Genomic DNA, 18255 nt, shown 5'->3' on the forward strand with positions numbered 1-18255 from the left:
TAGCCACACACAAATATAGTTCATCTTAAGTTTTCGCTGTGCCGCATGTATGTGTAGCATTAAAAGATGATTTATAAAATCATGCCAACAATTCATATTTTCATTAGGGATGTCCCGATCAGGTTTTTTTGCCCTCGAGTCCGAGTCCGAGTCATTTGATTTTGAGTATCTACCGATACCGAGTCCCGATCCGATACTTCTATAATAATTCAACTTTATAATCCCTCCAGACTGCAGACATACTCGCGCTTTCCGCTTCAAGCTGCGTCCGTGTTCTACTTTGCCGACATTTAACCAATAGCGTCTCTGCAACAGAGTGATGTCATGCCGCATGCGTTGCTGTTTCTGTGTGAAGTCAAAAGGGTCTAACTCTGTGCCACCGCATAACTATAGATGTGTTAAAAAATAATGAGAATATATATACATATATATCCCAGTCCTGATCGGGAGGTAACGTCTGATTCCGATCAAGTCTGAAACCACGTGATCGGGCATGATTTCCGATCACGTGATCGGATCTGGACATCCCTAATTTTCATAGCTTAGTATTCTACGCAAAAAAAGGTATAAAGGCTTAAAGCCGCCCTACATGTTATTATAGGCCCAGTTTAATATGCAACTTCATTTTATACAATATATGTAGTAGGGGGTCCCTGATCCGTTTCTTTCTCAGTTAAGGGGTCCTTGGCTTAAAAACCATTGAAGACCCCTGATCTAGAAGATTTTTCAATCTAAAGTATTGCTTTTGATTTGTAAGAAGAGTGTTTGTTGATGTGTACCTAAAACCTAAAAAAACATCTTTCCTATGAGTAAAGGTGAAAAAGGTTTTTACAGTTTGCCTAAATGAAATTCTGGTGTCAAAAATGTTTGATTGCAGCTAATATTTTCTATGAAATTGAAAAAGAAGTAAAACAGCACCAAGTGAGAACTTTGTTCCCAGGAAGATGGCTAAGCCTGTCCATCAGCTCCACTCTCTCCTGACCAACAGTGGGACATTTCAGTCACTTATGCTGCCGTTCGGGGCTGTAAACACGTTGATTTCCAGGTGCAGCTTTAACAGCGATTTATAAATACATTTTACTCAACTTAATTTCATCACTCTTTAGGCATCACCCTCAACTCTCGAGGGTGTCAGAATTGCTTTTCCATCACAAATAGAGTATTTGGGGTTGGCAGGAGACCCAAGATAGGATTGGTTGGGGTTAGGGGGTGGGGGCTTTAATAAACGTGGCACAGATCCGAGGCTGCGATCTAATCAACGCTGCATCTTATTTTCATCTAGACGTGGAGGAGAATTAGAGATTTAACGGTGGCAGTTTTATCTTCCAATCACACGGCTTAGGTCTGCACCGTGGATACCTTGTTAAGTGGCTAGATGTGTCCAATCAGCCAGCGTAGGCGGGTTGTCAGCGTGAGTTCGCACATGTGTGTGAGTGAATGTGTATGGGTGCTTTTTGCTGGTTAGCACTCCCCAAATCATTGTGTGTCTGTGCATGGCCCGTATTGGCGTTTGATGTGTGTAGACTGGCACAAATTGGCAATCAGGTGAGGTTGGCATGGACGAGGGCCTCTCCTCACCGGGATCCTGACTCCAATTGGCTCCTTCTCCCCTTTCCATCCTCTCATCCTTCTCTTCCTCCCTCTCCAAAATCGTTTTAACTTGACCCTGACAGGTGCTTCTGACAAAACCCATTACAGTCTCAATTACGCTACGTGTCTCTCTTCTCCTCCTCTTCTGCTCGTTTTTTTATCTCCTCTCTCGGCATCCCTTTTCCCCAAACCCTCGTGTGATCCTCCGGGACTGGTGGGAGCTCTAAGTGGTCGGCGTTTCCCTCCTGACTCTATCACCAGTCTACCTCCTAATTAGCCTTGGTGGGACCATCACTTTCTTCTTCATTAGGAAAACAGAACAGATGTGCGTGCCAGAAGGAGAAAGTAATCAAGGGACAACAGGAGGGACAAAGAGCTGTTTAGTACTGCAGCAACACTGCCAGGGTTGAGGGTACCATTCCCTAAAGAAAGGTACTAATATTGTCATGAATCTAATTGCCCTGCACCGTATATTGAAAACGTAGGCAATGTCACTGAGTGGCTGCGGCAGCATTTGATGTCTGAAAGCAACTTATTCTGCATGAGTTGGTGGTGAGGATTTCATTTCCTTAAGCATGGCACCATAATAGACAGGGTTACCAGGTCCAATTCCTTATGTAATACAGAGAGTTAACCAACACACTACCCACTGGATTTAAGGAATAGTTATTTTGTAATTATTGAAAATACGCTTATTCGCTTTCTTTGCGTCCAGTCATTATGCTAAGCTAATTGATTCCCACTTCCCTGCAGTTTCATGCTAAACATACAGACATGAAAGTACAATAGGAAAGTAAATAAGCGTGTTTCTGAAAATGTCAAAGTTCCTTTAAACTGGGAAGAGACAATATGTTCCCTACTGGGATCTTTCATAGTGTGAATTTATGCATGCATTGATTATACAGTAAAGAGCCTCGGATAGAACGGCATCTATTAATATTATAATATTATCTAACCTAGCTGTGGTTCAGTCTCTCTTTCTCTCACAGTATACAGTCACTTCTCCCTCCTTTTCTTCCCTGCTACTTCTTCTTTGTCTTTCCAGCGGTTTACCATCTTTGTTAGAGAGGAGGTGTGTGTGTGTGTGTGTGTGTGTGTGTGTGTGTGTGTGTGTGTGTGTGTGTGTGTGTGTGGGGGGGGTAGAGTGAGGTACAGGGAGCAGCGACTGATGAATCTCGCCGCCGTCTGTAACACTCTCCGCTTCGTCTGCTCTTCCCTCGTTTCTGACCCAAATCTAATGCGACAGGACTCGTTTTCGCCGCCCCCACCTCCTGCTGCCTCCCCTCCCCGCTGTCGCAGGAGTCGTGCACCACCCCTCTATTTTTAGCTGTTTGTCCTTGAGTCACAATCCCTGAAAATTGCCATGATCCATAAAGGACTGGGTTTGTGGCGCTTGAGGGAAAACGCACACCTTCCCTCGACAACACCATCCTCCTTCCAAACCCCCCCCCCCCCCCCCCCACAACACCATCACCACCACCTCCAAGAGTGTGTGTGTGTGTGTGTGTGTGTGTGTGTGTGTGTGTGTGTGTATGTGTGTGTGTGTGTGTGTGTGAGCAACAAATCGTTAACAATTTCAAGTCTACTGGAACGAATATTCCTCTCATTAAAGAGGTGAAATGGAGGGAGCGCTAAATGAGTGTAACTCCGACAGATCAGGCTGTTCTTTTTTCTTTTCTACCCCCCCCCCTCCCCTACCACCACACACACTCATCCCCCACCTCAGAAAGTTATCCACTGTAGCCAATTAGCATGAATGCTCTGTCTAGCATTAGCCCCCATCTTCCATATCCAACTCTTGCTCTCATTACCGTCTTTTTCTCTCCTCCTCCCCGATCCTCCTCCAACCCCTCTTCTCATTCCCTCTCTCTATTTCTCATTAGGCCTGCGTCGTAACACAGTGAATCATAATAGGTGCTCTACACTGTGAAATGGCTTTAGCTTTGTCTCATTTCGCCGCTTGTAAGCGGGAGTATGGGTAAACAGACAATCTATTTCACGCAGGCACAGACACACACCAACAGACACAATCAGAGCCGTCCATTAATCTGTCGTAAAGCAGCTTTTTGCCCGCCTGAAGAAATCCCTGATACTAAGAATCAGAGAAAGGCAGAATGGGGGCTAATCTGTGGGAGATGCCATGCAAGGCCATGTACTGTCCACTGATGATAAACTGATGAAACCCACGAAGGAGAGAGTTTTGGGAGAGAGGGAAAAGAAGGAGGAGAGGAAGAGATAGCGAAAGGAAAAGGGGAATGTGGTGGAAGTCCAAAAGGTAGAAGCAGAGGAGTGAGAGGACGGATGGGTGGAGGCCGGGGGTGGAGACGGCGGCACCGAGGCGTATTCTAAGCCCTGAATGTAAATATGCGTGAGGGGATTATCACAGAGTGCCAGGCGGCGCTTTTGGGGCTTTGTTTCCGTGACACCATGACGTTGGCTTTGTTTCCCTGACAGCAGACGTGTGTGTGTGTGTGTGTGTATGTCACTGTGTGTTTGTGTGTGACATCCAGGCATCTGTTTCCTGCTGGAAAAAGGTTAATTACATCTCCACTGCCTGACTGGACGTGCAATGCATAATCACATACGCTAATGAGAACTATGTGTGTGCGTGAGTGTGTGTGTGTGTTGGGGTCTTTGTGTCTCGATGTGCATTCTGAAAAGGCAGTTTTATAGCAGCTGAATGGATCTCTTAACCACTTGTTTAAGGTTTGAAAGTCTATTGTTGCAGCCAAGAAGAAACAAAAGCACACAGACACACACTCTCAGAGTCATACACTCACACAGGTGACAGCTGGAAGCGCACCGCAGTGGCATTTACGGACAGACACTCCACTCCCCACGGGGGACATTAATGGATGGGTCTGCATCAGTGTGTGCGTGTTTGTAATTACTTGTCTGGCGATTAATGAGACAGAGATGCTACGGCATCAGAGGAGGGACTTCTCACAAAACCTGTTGCTCATTCTGGCCCTTGACTCCTATCTTCACACTTCAGCTAAGCTGCTGATTGGACAGCTGCTCTGCTTTAGATTGGGCCCAGCTCAGCGTGAAAACCGAGATAGGCTCCAGCCCTCCATGGGTGACTTTGGAAATTACTGTACACTTTCTCACTTGGCTGAAGTTTGCACTAAGTTGATCTGACATAAGCAGGTAGGCGAGGAGGTGCAGAGCGCCGTCCATTCAGCCTCCGTGGAGCTACGATTAAGGAGGAGAAGGGAGAGATGCTGAGAAGTGTGACTGAGAGAAATAATGGATTTCAAGGGCCCGCCGTCTCTTTACAACTTATACAGTACACCAGCTATGGCAAGAAATAAATCACACTGATAAAAATGCTTTTTGGAATCACATCAGCAGAAGCAAAGTTCTCTGTCAGCTGCCAAGGGAAAATGGAAATGCAGCAAGGATGGTTAATGGGGATGAGCGCAGGGTTCACAGGCTTTTATTTTCATTAATCTGATTCATTTTGAGGAATATGGCTCAAGGCAGCATTGCAGTTGTTGAGTTTATGCAGCTTAAAAAGTAGAAAATATGTAGAACCTGAAGCCTCAGACACTTTGGAAAGAGATGCAGTATCTGGTTCAAAATGTAATTTCAATAAAAGCCTGTGCCTGCTGAAGCCCCTTCCCCACATCACTGTTAGAGTATCCCCATGCATAACATCAGACAGTCTGTACTGAGCAGCCGTACACTCCAGTTTGTTAAAGGATAAAACCCTCGTAAAGGGAGGGAGAGTGCAGCTGACTGCGCCGCGGTCACACCTCTGTCTCCTGATCCCTCCATCGTCCTACTTCCTGATCCTCGTCCTCCTCCTCCACTTGTTCCTTTTTCTTCTTCTTCCGTCTACGGCAGAAGCCGTTCAGACCACAGAAGCAGGCACAGGTGAAGGGCATGGCCTATCTGACGCAGCGCAGCCACGTACACCTGCGGAGGGAGAGGGAGGAGAGACAGGGAAGAGAGGAGGAGAAGAGGGGAGGTGTTACAGCGTTTCTCCTTCCTCTGGCAAGCTGCCAGCACATCACACTGCTCGTGAGCTTGAATGAGTCTTTTGAACACAAATGGATATCTGGAATCAAAGAAGGAGAAAGGGGCTTTTTCATCTTTTCATTTTCTTTCATGCATATTGAGGCAAAGTGAGTTTTCTGTTTAGAACTTTTAACTGAACTCTATGATGAAGAGAGTTTGGCATCATTTGATCACAGTTTGCCTAAGGTAAAGAAATATGATCAAGTGAGCAAGCCGTTGCCATGTCGTGCTGTGCAGTGGATGCTTCCAGCAAAAGTGGGGCCAGTGTAATTTACAGGGGAGATAGGGGGGTTACAACCCCCCCAATAATCAAAAATTGCCAGTGCACCCCCCCCCAAAAAAAATAAAAAAACTATTATAATTTCCTTTACATAAATAAAGACATTTGCACCACAAATTGTTGCAGAAAAATTCACCAGAATGCAGTTTAACCCAAAGTTACTCCCTAGTTGGCAGCAATATGCTTCTGTCATAGGCATAATTTATGAGGGGGGGGTTTGCAACTCACCCAATAATCAAAACTGGGCTTTTTCCAAAGTTTTTGTTGCTTTTTTCAGACATTTTTGTCGCTTTTTTTAATGCCTTTTCTTGCGTATTTTAAAGTTTTTGTCGCCTTTTTCAAAAATAAATTAGACAATTTTTGTTTTTAGTTTTTGTTGCCTTTTGTTGAAGTTTTTTTTCCAAAGATTTTGTCGTTTTTTTACCGACATTTCTCGCATTTCGACATTTGACATTTTGAGATCTCAACCCTCCCAACATTGTCCCCAAAGTTACATCCTTGTCTGTGTATATATGTGTAATATCGACAGAGTGTAAAAATGTAATAAAGTTTGTCTTCTTCTTCTTAGCACAGCACACACCCCCGAGCTGACGAACGAGTGACACTCTGTGGAACAGAGCAGCTAACTCATCAGCACACGCAGTCTATGATAGCAGAGCACAGACCTGAGCCAAGGAAGCCTGCCGCTTAACGGTGACAGATGGTCGGCAAGCCAGGTAGCCGATTTGGCCTGAAAGACTGAAAGGTATTTTAGTGACGGCTATGTTGCTTGTGTTTATATGACTTTCCCTAACTTTAACCAAGTGTTTAAGTTGCCTAAACCCAACCATAGTTTAACCATAGTTTAAAATGACCAGAGGTAAGGTCACACTTTTTCACATTTGTTGTAAATATGAATCTGCTTTTAGCACTGCTCACCTGCCCCCGTCAAAAGATACTTCATTGGGCCTAACAACTTTTCTGGGGGAAACCTTGCAACGACACGGCTTCAAACCTAAATGCTCTGAGATTTATCATCATTTATATTACCTACAGGCCTACAGTTGGAAAACTGTTGTAATCCAGTGATAAATGTATAGCAGAAAGCTGTCGATAACACTCAAGGCTGCGTGTGTGTTTGTCTTTTGCATTTCTGCAGTGCTCTCAGCAACAAAGTTACTGCGGTTCAGTCAATAGGTCAGAGAACAGCTGCGGTAAAGATTGGCACGGTGGTCTATTGAGCGCTGTCACTCAACGAGGAACAAAAACTACCATTACGCTTCTTCTCACATTTTTCTTCCCATCTCCCACACACACACACACACACACACACACACACACACACACACACACACACACACACACAGCCAGAAGTAGTCTTAAGGCTCACTAAACTCCCAACGTTAACATTTTTCACTAGCAGCTGAGAGCTTCATTAAATACCAACCTGAGTCAGCAGCACCAGCAGGTCTAGCTGGGGAGTGAGTGTATACTGTGTGTGTGTGTGTGTGTGTGTGTGTGTGTCGGTGTGTGTGTCGGTGTGTGTTAATACAAGTGGAAGAGAGTGGGTGACAAAAACACAGGCAGAGACCAAACATAAAGTGTCTGCATTCATGCGTGTGTGTGTGTGTGTGTGTGTGTGTGTGTGTGTGTGTGTGTGTGTGTGTGTGTGTGTGTCTGTGTGTGTGTGTGTGTGTGTGTGTGTGTGTGTGTGTGTGTGTATGCGTGTGGCTTTGGGGATTGATGTGTGCTTCAACCTGTCTCATATGGGGGCAATTAGCTGAGCTAGACTCCAGGCTGCCAGCAAGCAGAGACAAAAACGCCTCGGGCCATGCAGTGTGTACGGGTGTGTGAGTGTGTACATATATGCTGTTAAACCTCCATGTGCTCTTCTTTTATCCCTCCTCTGTCATTTCATATATCCATCTCATCCTTGTCTGCAGATCTCCCACTCTGTACCCAATGGCTTTAGACCCTATGTGACATGGCAGAGAAAATCACATAGGAATAGAAAGCCATAAAACACAGCAGCGAGCCAGTCACGCTGATAGCAGGAGTAAACTTTTCTTTCCGCACAATGATTTGTGTGTGTGTGTGTGTGTGTGTGTGTGTGATCAGGAATGTGAGTAGCTCTCACTTCATGCCTTTAACACCCTCAGCTTGTCTGACAGCTTACAAGGCCCTGCAGAGGATTTACAACAGTGCTGAGACACCTCTCTCCACTGTGTATCCTTCTTGTCTTCTGTGTATCCTCCAATCCATGTCCTCCGATCTCTCCTTCCCTCACTCTCACCCGCTTCCCTTCTTCTTTCTCCGCTCATTCTCCAACCCCAGCCACGCTGCCGGCCATCGGAGTCAGTGTCTTGTTTTGGTGGTGTGTAATTACTAGGGGTTCTTACACAGGCGAGCGCAGAGATGAGACAGATGAAAACACAGCCTGAAAACCCTCTGAATTATTAACTGGCTGAAAATGGATGAGTCAACGTTAACAGAGAGGGAGAGGGAGGCAAAGCAGCCCACGTGCATCCACAAATACACACATAAATGAACAGTCACAGGCCCGAGTACAGTGTGGCTTCACGCGTGAACCAACCATGGTGGGATCCAAACTTGGGTTGGATCGGTATTTCTGGATGATGAGATTGGCCAAGGAAAAAAGTAAATTGGCAATTCATTATTTAATACTTAACTAAAAGTTTAACTTCAAGCTTCAAGCTACTGATGGTCCCAAGTATCCCCACCACTAAATCATAGGTTGGCTCATTGTGCTCTTCGCCCCAGAAACTTTTAGCCCTACACGCCGTTAGCAATATCTGCTGAGATTAGTAAAACAGGCAGCTTGCCGTGCGAGTCAGTCACACTAGGGTGAGCGCAAATGAAACTAGAAATTGGAAATAGTTTACACCGCTCCAAAAAAATAATGAATCACTTCAAACTTCTAGCTCCACTTATAACTTTCTCAGGACCAATCTTTCTGATCTCATCCTGTGCCAAAGTGTGCCACAGGTGCGCCAAGGGAGCCTGGCCACGAAATTACCAAAAGTGCATTTTGTGCGCTCCCGAAGCACTTGGCAGAGCGCACTTGACTGCGATCTGGCCGTGCTGCTGAGTTCACAAAAACAGAGCCTGCGGAGCCAGAAAGTGAATCATTTCCCAAAATGTCGAACTATTCCTTTAAGATCAAAGGCAAAACACACATATACACACACCTGAAAGATTGCTAATAACCGAACACACATGCCCAACATGCTTCCTCGGTATCTGGTGAACAAAGAGCTACTTTACAGTTTGGAGGGGAATCCCTGCTTTTTGAGAGACTGCTCTAGCAACAAGCATGGAAATGGGAAGACAGAGGGCTGGAAAGACATGCAGAGATAAGAAGACATGAGATAAAGAAGGAGGGTTTAAGAATAAAGTAAGAGGGGAACTCAGAGACAGTTTGAAGCAGGTAGGATTAATGTCAAAGTCATCCATCCTTGTTTTAGTCCGTCTTTTTCAACCTCATCCCTGTGAAAACTCGCTCTGCTTCCTTGTATGTGTTTCTGTCCGTGTTTGTGTGTGTAAGCTGATTTGTGTCTTATCGAGATCCTCTGTGGAAACAGACATTGTGGTTTATTTGTTATCTTCTTGGTTGGACGACGAGATAAGGTGATCAGTATTTGCATGATGGAGCGAGAACGTATGAGCATGCGTGTATATGTGTGTGCTGTTGGACTTGCATGTGTGTCTGTGTCTGTGCATAGAGGAATAGATAAGCTCAGTGTTGTGCCTTTGAGTTTGAGTGACAGAATTCTAATGCTGATCCCAATGGTCAACAGCCCAGAGACGTTCCACAGAAAACTTATTGAACGTTATCCATTATTAATACCGTGACTGCCTTCGGACGCACACACAAAGCAGAAACACTCAATGCGAGTGTGATCCATGCTGACATGAGCCTGACTTCTACTCATGGAATATAAGTAGCCACTGAGAAACCTCCCATCCAGAACACTTCCCATCAAGCAGGCAACAAGACGCTCTAACTGGTGGATAAAAAATAAGTTTTACTCTGCGCCAGCCTCCAAAATTCAAAATCCCAAAACGCTCGCTTTCATGTACAGTTTTTTTGGGGAGTTATTAAATGCAGGGGGTACACTTAACATCTTACATAATTCACAGATTACTTTTTAAAAGCAGAAAAGGCTTGTCCTGAAGATTTGGTTTTTACTTACATCTTGTATTTGTCGTATCAGCAGCAGCAATCCTGCACTTTTCCCGAGATCCCTTCACTCCGTCTTTGTGTGGACCACATATTCCCTGCCACTTATCTGATCAAGTCAAACACATTGATCGTCTCTTCCTCTTTTTTCCCGTCTTCATGTCCTTCTTTTCTGGCTTTAAGCCCCAGTTGCGCTCTTTCTTTACCCTCACGTAGACATTAAAGCCAGTGTTTGTCCTGGGTTCCTAGTTTCTGGTACCCACACAAAGCTTTTACCTGTATCTGTTGCATTCTTGTCTCCCCCCCATTCTACCCACCCCCTCCCAACTCTCTCCTTCTCACTGTCGCTTGCTCCTTTGTCCAACACAAAATGCCCTCTGTCCTGCTCTCAGGTAAAAACTCCCACCCACCAACCCCTGAGCCTAGACAACTGAGAGGGCTGAAAAAACAGGGAAACAGTTTGTGTTATATCAACACAAAAGATGCCAATGGTGGATGGTATGAAAAGGCAGAGAAATATGGATATATGTAAAGTATGAGAGATAAAGGAGGAGCGAAGCAAAGGGGAGAAAGTCAGGAAAAAGAGTATAAAGCAGAAACAGTGGACAGAGATTGGATGACGTCCTGTCAGGCAGGTATTTGAGTAGTGTGTGTGTGTGTGTGTGTGTGTGTGTGTGTGTGTGTGTGTGTGTGTGTGTGCAGATTCAGGTACACTATGGTGCATTGGAGTCTCAATCTGTCCTCATGGCTAACTGTCTCCCAGTCCCAGAGAACAAAGAGCCTATTGACTTAGTAACACACAGGAGCTTTCTATTTTCTCCACAGGCTAGTGCTTTGTGCTGGTCCCCTTCAAAACACACACACACACACACACACACACACACACACACACACAAATGCAGCCAGAACTCCACCTGCTCCTAGATATGTCTGCCCTCTTTTCAGGACGGCTCGATATTCAACGTCGATATGTCCATTTTGTCACCGAAAAATACCTATTTTTAAAAGTCACTTACTTTAATATTGAGGTGGAAAAAGAGATGATGAGATGATATAATACTTTTCACTGCAGACCACATTATTTTTATACATTTCTATGAAAAGAAATAGCATTTACGTGACACTTTGTGAAGTGACTGACCTTATTTAAAGAGAAAATGCTTAGAAAAAAATGTTTAATAGATCACATGCAAAATGAAATTTGGGGCAAATGTGATTTAGTTTGCATGTGAAAAGTATGACTTTAAGACTCAGTAATGATTATTGAAAAATCTTTGATTTGATTGACATTTAAGTGTCAAAAAATAGCGAGAAATGCCAATGAGGTTCCAGGGTCACATTCTCCTATGGCTTTTATTGTCTGACAAGAGATTTAATTTATAATAATTTAACTTTTATACAAAACAGGACTGGGCCCAGAAAATGTTTGTCATTTTCGCTTGATAAATGACTTGGATGATGTAGTATTAATTTCGTTAGACGAGACGAGACTAAATATGTTCGTCAACGACCTTTTTTTCCATGACAAAGACGAGACGATGACGAGACTGCACCAATGTCCAAAAACGCTGACTAAGACTAAATTAACGTGCATTATTGTTGACGAAAAACGACGAGACTAAAATGTTTTGCATAAAATAAAAACTAAGATAAAATCTCTCTTCATTTTCATCTACAATTGTCTCGTGCTGACACGAGACAATGAGTTCGTGCTGTTGCTGCTGGCCTGTGGCTGACGCCAGCCTCAACCTGCAGGTACAGCTAACACGCTAACGCTACAGGCTAACGATGCAGGGACAGGCTAACACGTTAACGCTACAGGCTAACACACAGGTACAGCTAACACGCTAATGATGCACGTTAACGCTACAGGCTAACACACAGGTACATGCTAACACGCTAACGCTGCATGTTAACGCTACACGCTAACACTAACACTACACACTCGCCAAGAGGGTGATAGAGGACGCCGGCCTCAACCTGCAGGTTAAAGGTCCTTGCCTGAAATTTCCGTCTGGTTTTTTTGTATCTGTCTTCCAAAAAATTAGCCACGCAGAGAAACCTTCCACACTTTCTGTGCAAAATACTCTTCAGAACAAGTTCATCATTTGTGAATGTGTCTCTTAAATCAGAAAACCAGACACGTTTAACAGAGTTGCATTCAACAAAAATGTGTAGTAAAAAAAAAAGTGTATTTTGTCAGGTAATTATGACATTTAACCAATATTTGAGATGTGTGAAACACTATTTGACTGAAATTGTTATCAGAAATAATCTCAGAAATAATTTGTTATTTAATAAAAGACTAAAATGTTTTGTCTAAAACTAGACTAAGATACCTTGAGTTCTCTTTTGACTAAAACTAGACTGAAATGATGAGACCTTTAGTCGACTAAAACTTCACTAACAAAAAAAGATATGTGAATGACTAAATATGACTAAAACTAACAAGGACATGTGGCACAAGACTAAGACTAAATTACAAATAGGTGACAAAATGAACACTAGGATGATGGACTGATTATTAAAATAGTTGTTGATTACTTTTCTGTCAGTTGAGCAATTGATCCCATCCCACAATTTTAGAATTTTCCAAAACCAATGTTGGACAGGTGTGTGCCACTTTTTCATTCTTCAAAAAACTACTTATGTCACTTTTCATTTGAACAACAGAGTGCAACTAAGAGAGTACAAAAGTATTTGCTCCTCATTTTTAAGATTCCTTGCGTCTCAGCCCTCTCTGTGAGAGCAGCTTTTAGCCCTGCTTTCAGATGTGGCCATTCGGAAGAGATATAAACACTTTGGCTTTACACATGATCGAATACTTTGTAAGAATTGGTTTTCTTTACGTATACACTGGCTTTTAAGTCCACTTGTTACAGACGAGTACACAGTGCAGGCAAGATGGTGTGCATGCTACTCTTTAAAATAATCTCTCAAGGACCTTTGAGTGGGGGTGAAAAATAATGTATTAAGTAAAGCGTTGGTAACTCACTGACATTTTAATGTATTTTTGTGGAGAGGAAAAGGTACAGAAATGGTGATTTTTTTTTAGATGCAGCCTCCGCATCTGTGTTCGAAGTTTTCTCTTAATGTCCCCGAGGCCTCACACAAACTTAGTGTTGTCTGTTGGCTTCTATAATTATCTCTCTTGCCCCCTTGTGGAGCGACACCAGGACTACAAAGAGCCAACAAGGCGCTCCCGAGGTCTACTACAGGTACGGTAATTATAACCTTCAGGTTCCCAGTGGGGAATAAGGCTTAACGAAGTCCGGGCGGAGAGCAGGGGGGATTATTACGTCTCAATAGCACTACAAGTGCCTGGCCAACCACTGAAATCCTCTGTGAAGTTATCAACATGCTGAATAATAATGCTGTAAGGTATTCGCCTTAGAGCGGCTGCGAGAGAGAAAGTGAGAGAGAAAGTAAGACAAGGAAAGGCCAAAGTGATCTCAGAGAAGGAGAGAGAGAGATGAGAAAGAGAAAGGGAGGAAGGGGTATGTAGAGAATACAAGAAGAAAGAAAGTTAACACGGTTGAATGCTGTTAAACTCAAACCACAACAAAATTTTGTTTAAAGGAAAGGTTGCATTTTTTTTCAAGTCTATCTTATAACAATACTCACTTTCCATACGTAGACTAGAGATCTCTGCCAAGGAGGTCATGTTTTTGGCTCAGTTTGTCTGTTTGTTGGTTTGTTTGTCAGCAGGATTACGGAAAAACTTCTTCTCCAATTTTCATGAAACTTGTTGGAAGGGTGTAGGAAAAACCCAAAACATTTTGGAGCGGATCCGAATCACAGGGCGGATACACATTTCATTTTTCACTTCGTTAACATTGCGAGATAGGGCATTTGTACTGCCTTCATGTGGTTTCAGAATAACTGCAAAAAATGACTTGCCGAACATATTTCATGGCTCACCTGATCCGTTTCCTCCGCTCTTCGATGTCAGGCAATCACTGGAAGCAGCTCGCCACGTGTTGTTGAGCAATAACTTATACTGTACAACCAAAACATTCTCACTCCCATTGAGTAAAATACGGACGCTCGGTCAGGTGCCGTTGGCGTTGTTATTGATGCTAAAAGTCTCCTTTAGCATCAGAGCTAAACGTGCTTTATCTAAACGCGCTGGGTCGGGACTATTGGCGTCACTTTTGACGCAGTTAGGCTTAGAGAACGATCGTGGGTGGGCTTATAAAAGGTGCGCTTACGTGACATGTGGGACGAGAAGGGGACAGTTGGGTTTAGGTAAAGATCGTGGGTTTGGTTATAAAATAAATGTTTCAGTGTCACGCGGGACATGAACCCCGGTCTCCTGTGAAAGTCCTGTATTGTTTGACCCGTCCACCCCCCCAACCAACCTTCCTACGCAGCATTTCGGGCTTTCATACTACTCGCTGCCGTTGTCCCTTTTAATACTACTTCATCTTCACGTTCCATACACACGCTGAAGGGAGCTTTTTGCACTTTAGCGTACATTTTTGCACATAACTAATACTATGGATTTTTTTAAGGTACTTAAGGTATGGTCCGACTGAATATGGAGCAGGTTTTTGCTTTACGTAAAATTTTTGGGTGTTTTTGCAGTCCGTGTGTATTGATCCTAAACAGCCAGTACAGCTGTAGTGAGCTAGCAAGGTATGAACCAACCATACTGTATGTGGAGTGTGGCTGTCTATTTTTGTGCGTATATTGATTAATGTTTCAATTATTCTTTCCAGGAATAACTGAAGTGTCAAAAAATAGTAAAGTTGTATAAGTTGTATTGACTGTATAGACGTTATCTGCAGCAACGTGTCGACCAGTGGTGTAGTCTAGTTTTTTGTAGTGAGTATACTGTGATTTTTCCCTCCCAGCATCATTCTCGCCCGTGTCCCAGAGCGACAACCCCATACATTTCTTCTAAAGTTACTGCGTATAGCATCAGCCTCATGCTGCAGTGTCACCCGAGGCTGCAGTAGCTTCAGCGGCAGGCTTACGAAAATAATGAGAGTGTATATTGAGTTGGCTTTCATTTCATATCTACTTTCATATGAGTTAATTTCATGTTTGCACAGAGAATGACCGCCAAGCAACACAGACTATATTATGAATTTATGACCAATATGTTTGTAAGTGGGTATATGGAAATTCTTGACCTTCCCTAGTGGGTATATGGCGTATACCTGCGTATCACGTCGACTACACCACTGGTGTCGACTGTGTGTGCTGTGTTTGTGTTTTAATGTAAAAGCTCAGAACTCATCAGGAACTCGTCATTTTTTATTATTTTCCTCTAGACTTGCTCTTTTTTTCCTTTTTTCTCTGTTTATGTAGTGGAGTCGTAAAGCCTCTCCATAAGCGTTTTCGTTTTTTAAACTGACATCGAAGCGTCATCTCTGCAATTTGCCCTGCCCAGAATTACTTTGCTCCTATCAGCACCCACTCAATTTTTTCCATTAGTGTATACAGTCACACTACATTTGAATTACGCTTTGCACTCGGTAATACACCTTTGCAGTGAAGTCCTCTCACTAGGAAAAACTTGCTTCACTGCCGGTATGGAGACAAAGAATGATTACAGCGACCAATAACTTGCATGGGCATTATGTTCAAATAGTAACAGTACAAAGCTATATCTTTAAGCACTCCGGAAAACAGAGGGAGAGGCAGAGGGAGATCAACCGAGAGTCAGAAAGAGAGAGAGGGCACCCTGGCCTAGATATCCGCCTGTAAGCTGCTCACAATGCAGACATGGCAACTGGCTGTGCGAGGCGAGCGCGGGAGAGGAGATGAGAGGAGAGAGGAGAGATGGGCAGAGGAATAAAAGAAGGAGGGACAGAAAGTCAGGCCAGAGAAAGGATTAGTGATCAAAGGAAGCCACCGGCCATCCCGAAAGCCCGCTACACACACACACACACACACACACACACACACACACACACACACACACACACACACATTCGTAGATAGAGAGGGAGAGAATGAGGGCATTTCCCCTCCTCCTTCCCAGCAGCACGTTGGCTGTGAGAATGAACACTTTATGCATAAAACCATTTGCATTAGCCGTAGTGTAAATGTTAAGAGGGGAAACACACACTCGCACACACACCCATTGATTGATTATAGTGCTGTAATGAGAATACATGCCAGTCTAACTTTCTCTCTAATTGGTTTTATAGCCTTTTCCCAGGAGAAGTTCTTTGGGAACTTAAAAAACACAATATGACATCTACCTTTTCCTTCTGCAGAAATTCCACGCTGAAATTGAAATGTTTTGAATTCCCCCTAAACCTCTGTCTCCTTCACTGTGACGAGTTGCCGATAAAGAGATAAACAACGGGCTGGAGATACCAATTAGGCCGTCAAACGGCAGCACAACAATCTTTGGCACTCCTCCGCTTCCCAGAGGAGCACTAGTGGGGGAAAAAGAAGAAGAAACAAAGCAATTCTGCTTGTGCAGCGAGGACGAGGAGGAGAAGAAGAAAACTTTGTGAGAGTTCATTCTCTCTGTGCAGAGAAACACGCACACAAATACACACATCTCCTCTGTCAGAGGCTTGACCTCCACTAAGCTGATCTCGCTCCTCGCTATTCCATCACCCTCCCACCGGCTGACCTGATTGGCTAATGACGGCTCATTTATCTTGATGCAGCATCTGCAGTGTCTACAAGGCTTGTGTGTGTGTGTGTGTGTGTGTGTGTGTGTGTGTGTGTGTGTGTATGTACACTGTACATAGCACTGTATGCCAGCGCTGCCCTTGCTGCAACAGCTTGCACACATTGGTTCACCTCTGGGGAATGATGGAGAGGAGAGAGAAGAGAAGGAGGAGAGGGTGAAGTGAAAGGGTGGGAGGAGGAGGAGGTGAAGAGTAAGAGGAGTAAGAGGAGGGAGACAATGATAATAAAAAAAGGAAAACAGGGGGAAGAAGGGAAGAGAGAAGAAGAAAAACAGGAACAAGGAAAACAGGAGAAAAGAAGTAGAACAACATGACGAAAACAGAAGACGAAGAAGAATGAGAGCAGGATGATTAAAAGATAAAAAGAGGAAAAGAGATAAAAGAGAAGGGAATGGGAAGAGAGAGAAAAACACCAGAGGAGGGAATGGAGTTCAAATGGAGGAAAGAGGGAATGATGCATGTTTAATTCCACCGTTAACTCTTCTTTAATTACCGCCGCTACCGCAGTGTGATCGCTGCATGTGTGTGTATAATACCCAGCAACCATTAATATGAAACAGGCTGCATGTGTGTGTATAATACCCAGCAACCATTAATATGAAACAGGCTGAATAAGTGAGGCCAGCCAAAGGGACAAGCCAAGCAATCCTCTAATATTCCAGCATTCATGAATTATCCATTTTTAAATTGTATGTAGTATAATTATTCTACCTGTTCACACCATCTTACAGTAGCAGGTTTTTCAGTTTTTAATTAACATTTACATAATAATAGTGCCGACGTAATCGTGATTTTACTTGTTTCACTGAATATTAAGTCAAGTTTTACTCCTCCAAATTACACAACTAAATGGGAACAAAAACAAGATTGACACGTTACCAAACCCTGAAATTAAAATTACAGCTTGGGTTTCGTGTTTGCAGCTCCAGCCATTGCTTCTATCATTTATGATAACAATGTTCTCACCAAAACGTCTCAACATCTCTAAAAGTACAGGCGGTCCAATGGGGCAACAATCACAAGTGGTCACAATACCAACAAACCATCACTGTTGTAAGATTAGCTACCAGTTTATTTTAAGGTAATACCCCAACATACCTGTTCTGTTACTTATGAGAAGAAGAGTCCCAGTAGAACCAGGTGGTTTGGGTAAAAATTCACCAAAGTATTCAAAGATCTCAGCAACCGTGCTGCATTCACGCAATGTGGGAACAATGGGAACAACAGGAAAAAAAACCTGTCTCCAATTTAAATCATGTAAATTAGCTACTTTTGCTGTGTCGCATATCACACCTCTGGAATTACAATGTGAAGGCTAATGTCTACGGTTATTTTTAGACTTGGATGTTTGTTAACCCTCCTGGTGTTATCCCATTTTCAAAGTTTCTATATCAGAAATTTGGGTTTCTTTCAACGCTCTTCACAAGTAAAATAAATGATCAGTCAGCTATTTTCATTGAATTTGGGTGTTTTATTCAATTTTATAGCATTTGAAAAAAATAACTGATAAAAGAACGTTGAAA

General features: G+C 43.4%; 1 long non-coding RNA gene across 1 annotated transcript in view; it reads right to left on the reverse strand.

Moving 5' to 3' along the window:
- Positions 1–537: 537 nt before the first annotated feature.
- LOC116055524 overlaps positions 538–18255 on the reverse strand; it is a 23929-nt gene continuing 6211 nt past the window's right edge. Inside the window, exons 3-4 of the long non-coding RNA XR_004106320.2 lie at positions 2585–5511; positions 538–2550 (exon numbers count right to left, since the gene is read on the reverse strand). This is a non-coding gene — a long non-coding RNA (uncharacterized LOC116055524). The remainder of the gene's footprint in view (positions 2551–2584; positions 5512–18255) is intronic.

The sequence above is a fragment of the Sander lucioperca genome, chromosome 6, assembly GCF_008315115.2.
Source record: "Sander lucioperca isolate FBNREF2018 chromosome 6, SLUC_FBN_1.2, whole genome shotgun sequence".
Taxonomy (NCBI): domain Eukaryota; kingdom Metazoa; phylum Chordata; class Actinopteri; order Perciformes; family Percidae; genus Sander; species Sander lucioperca.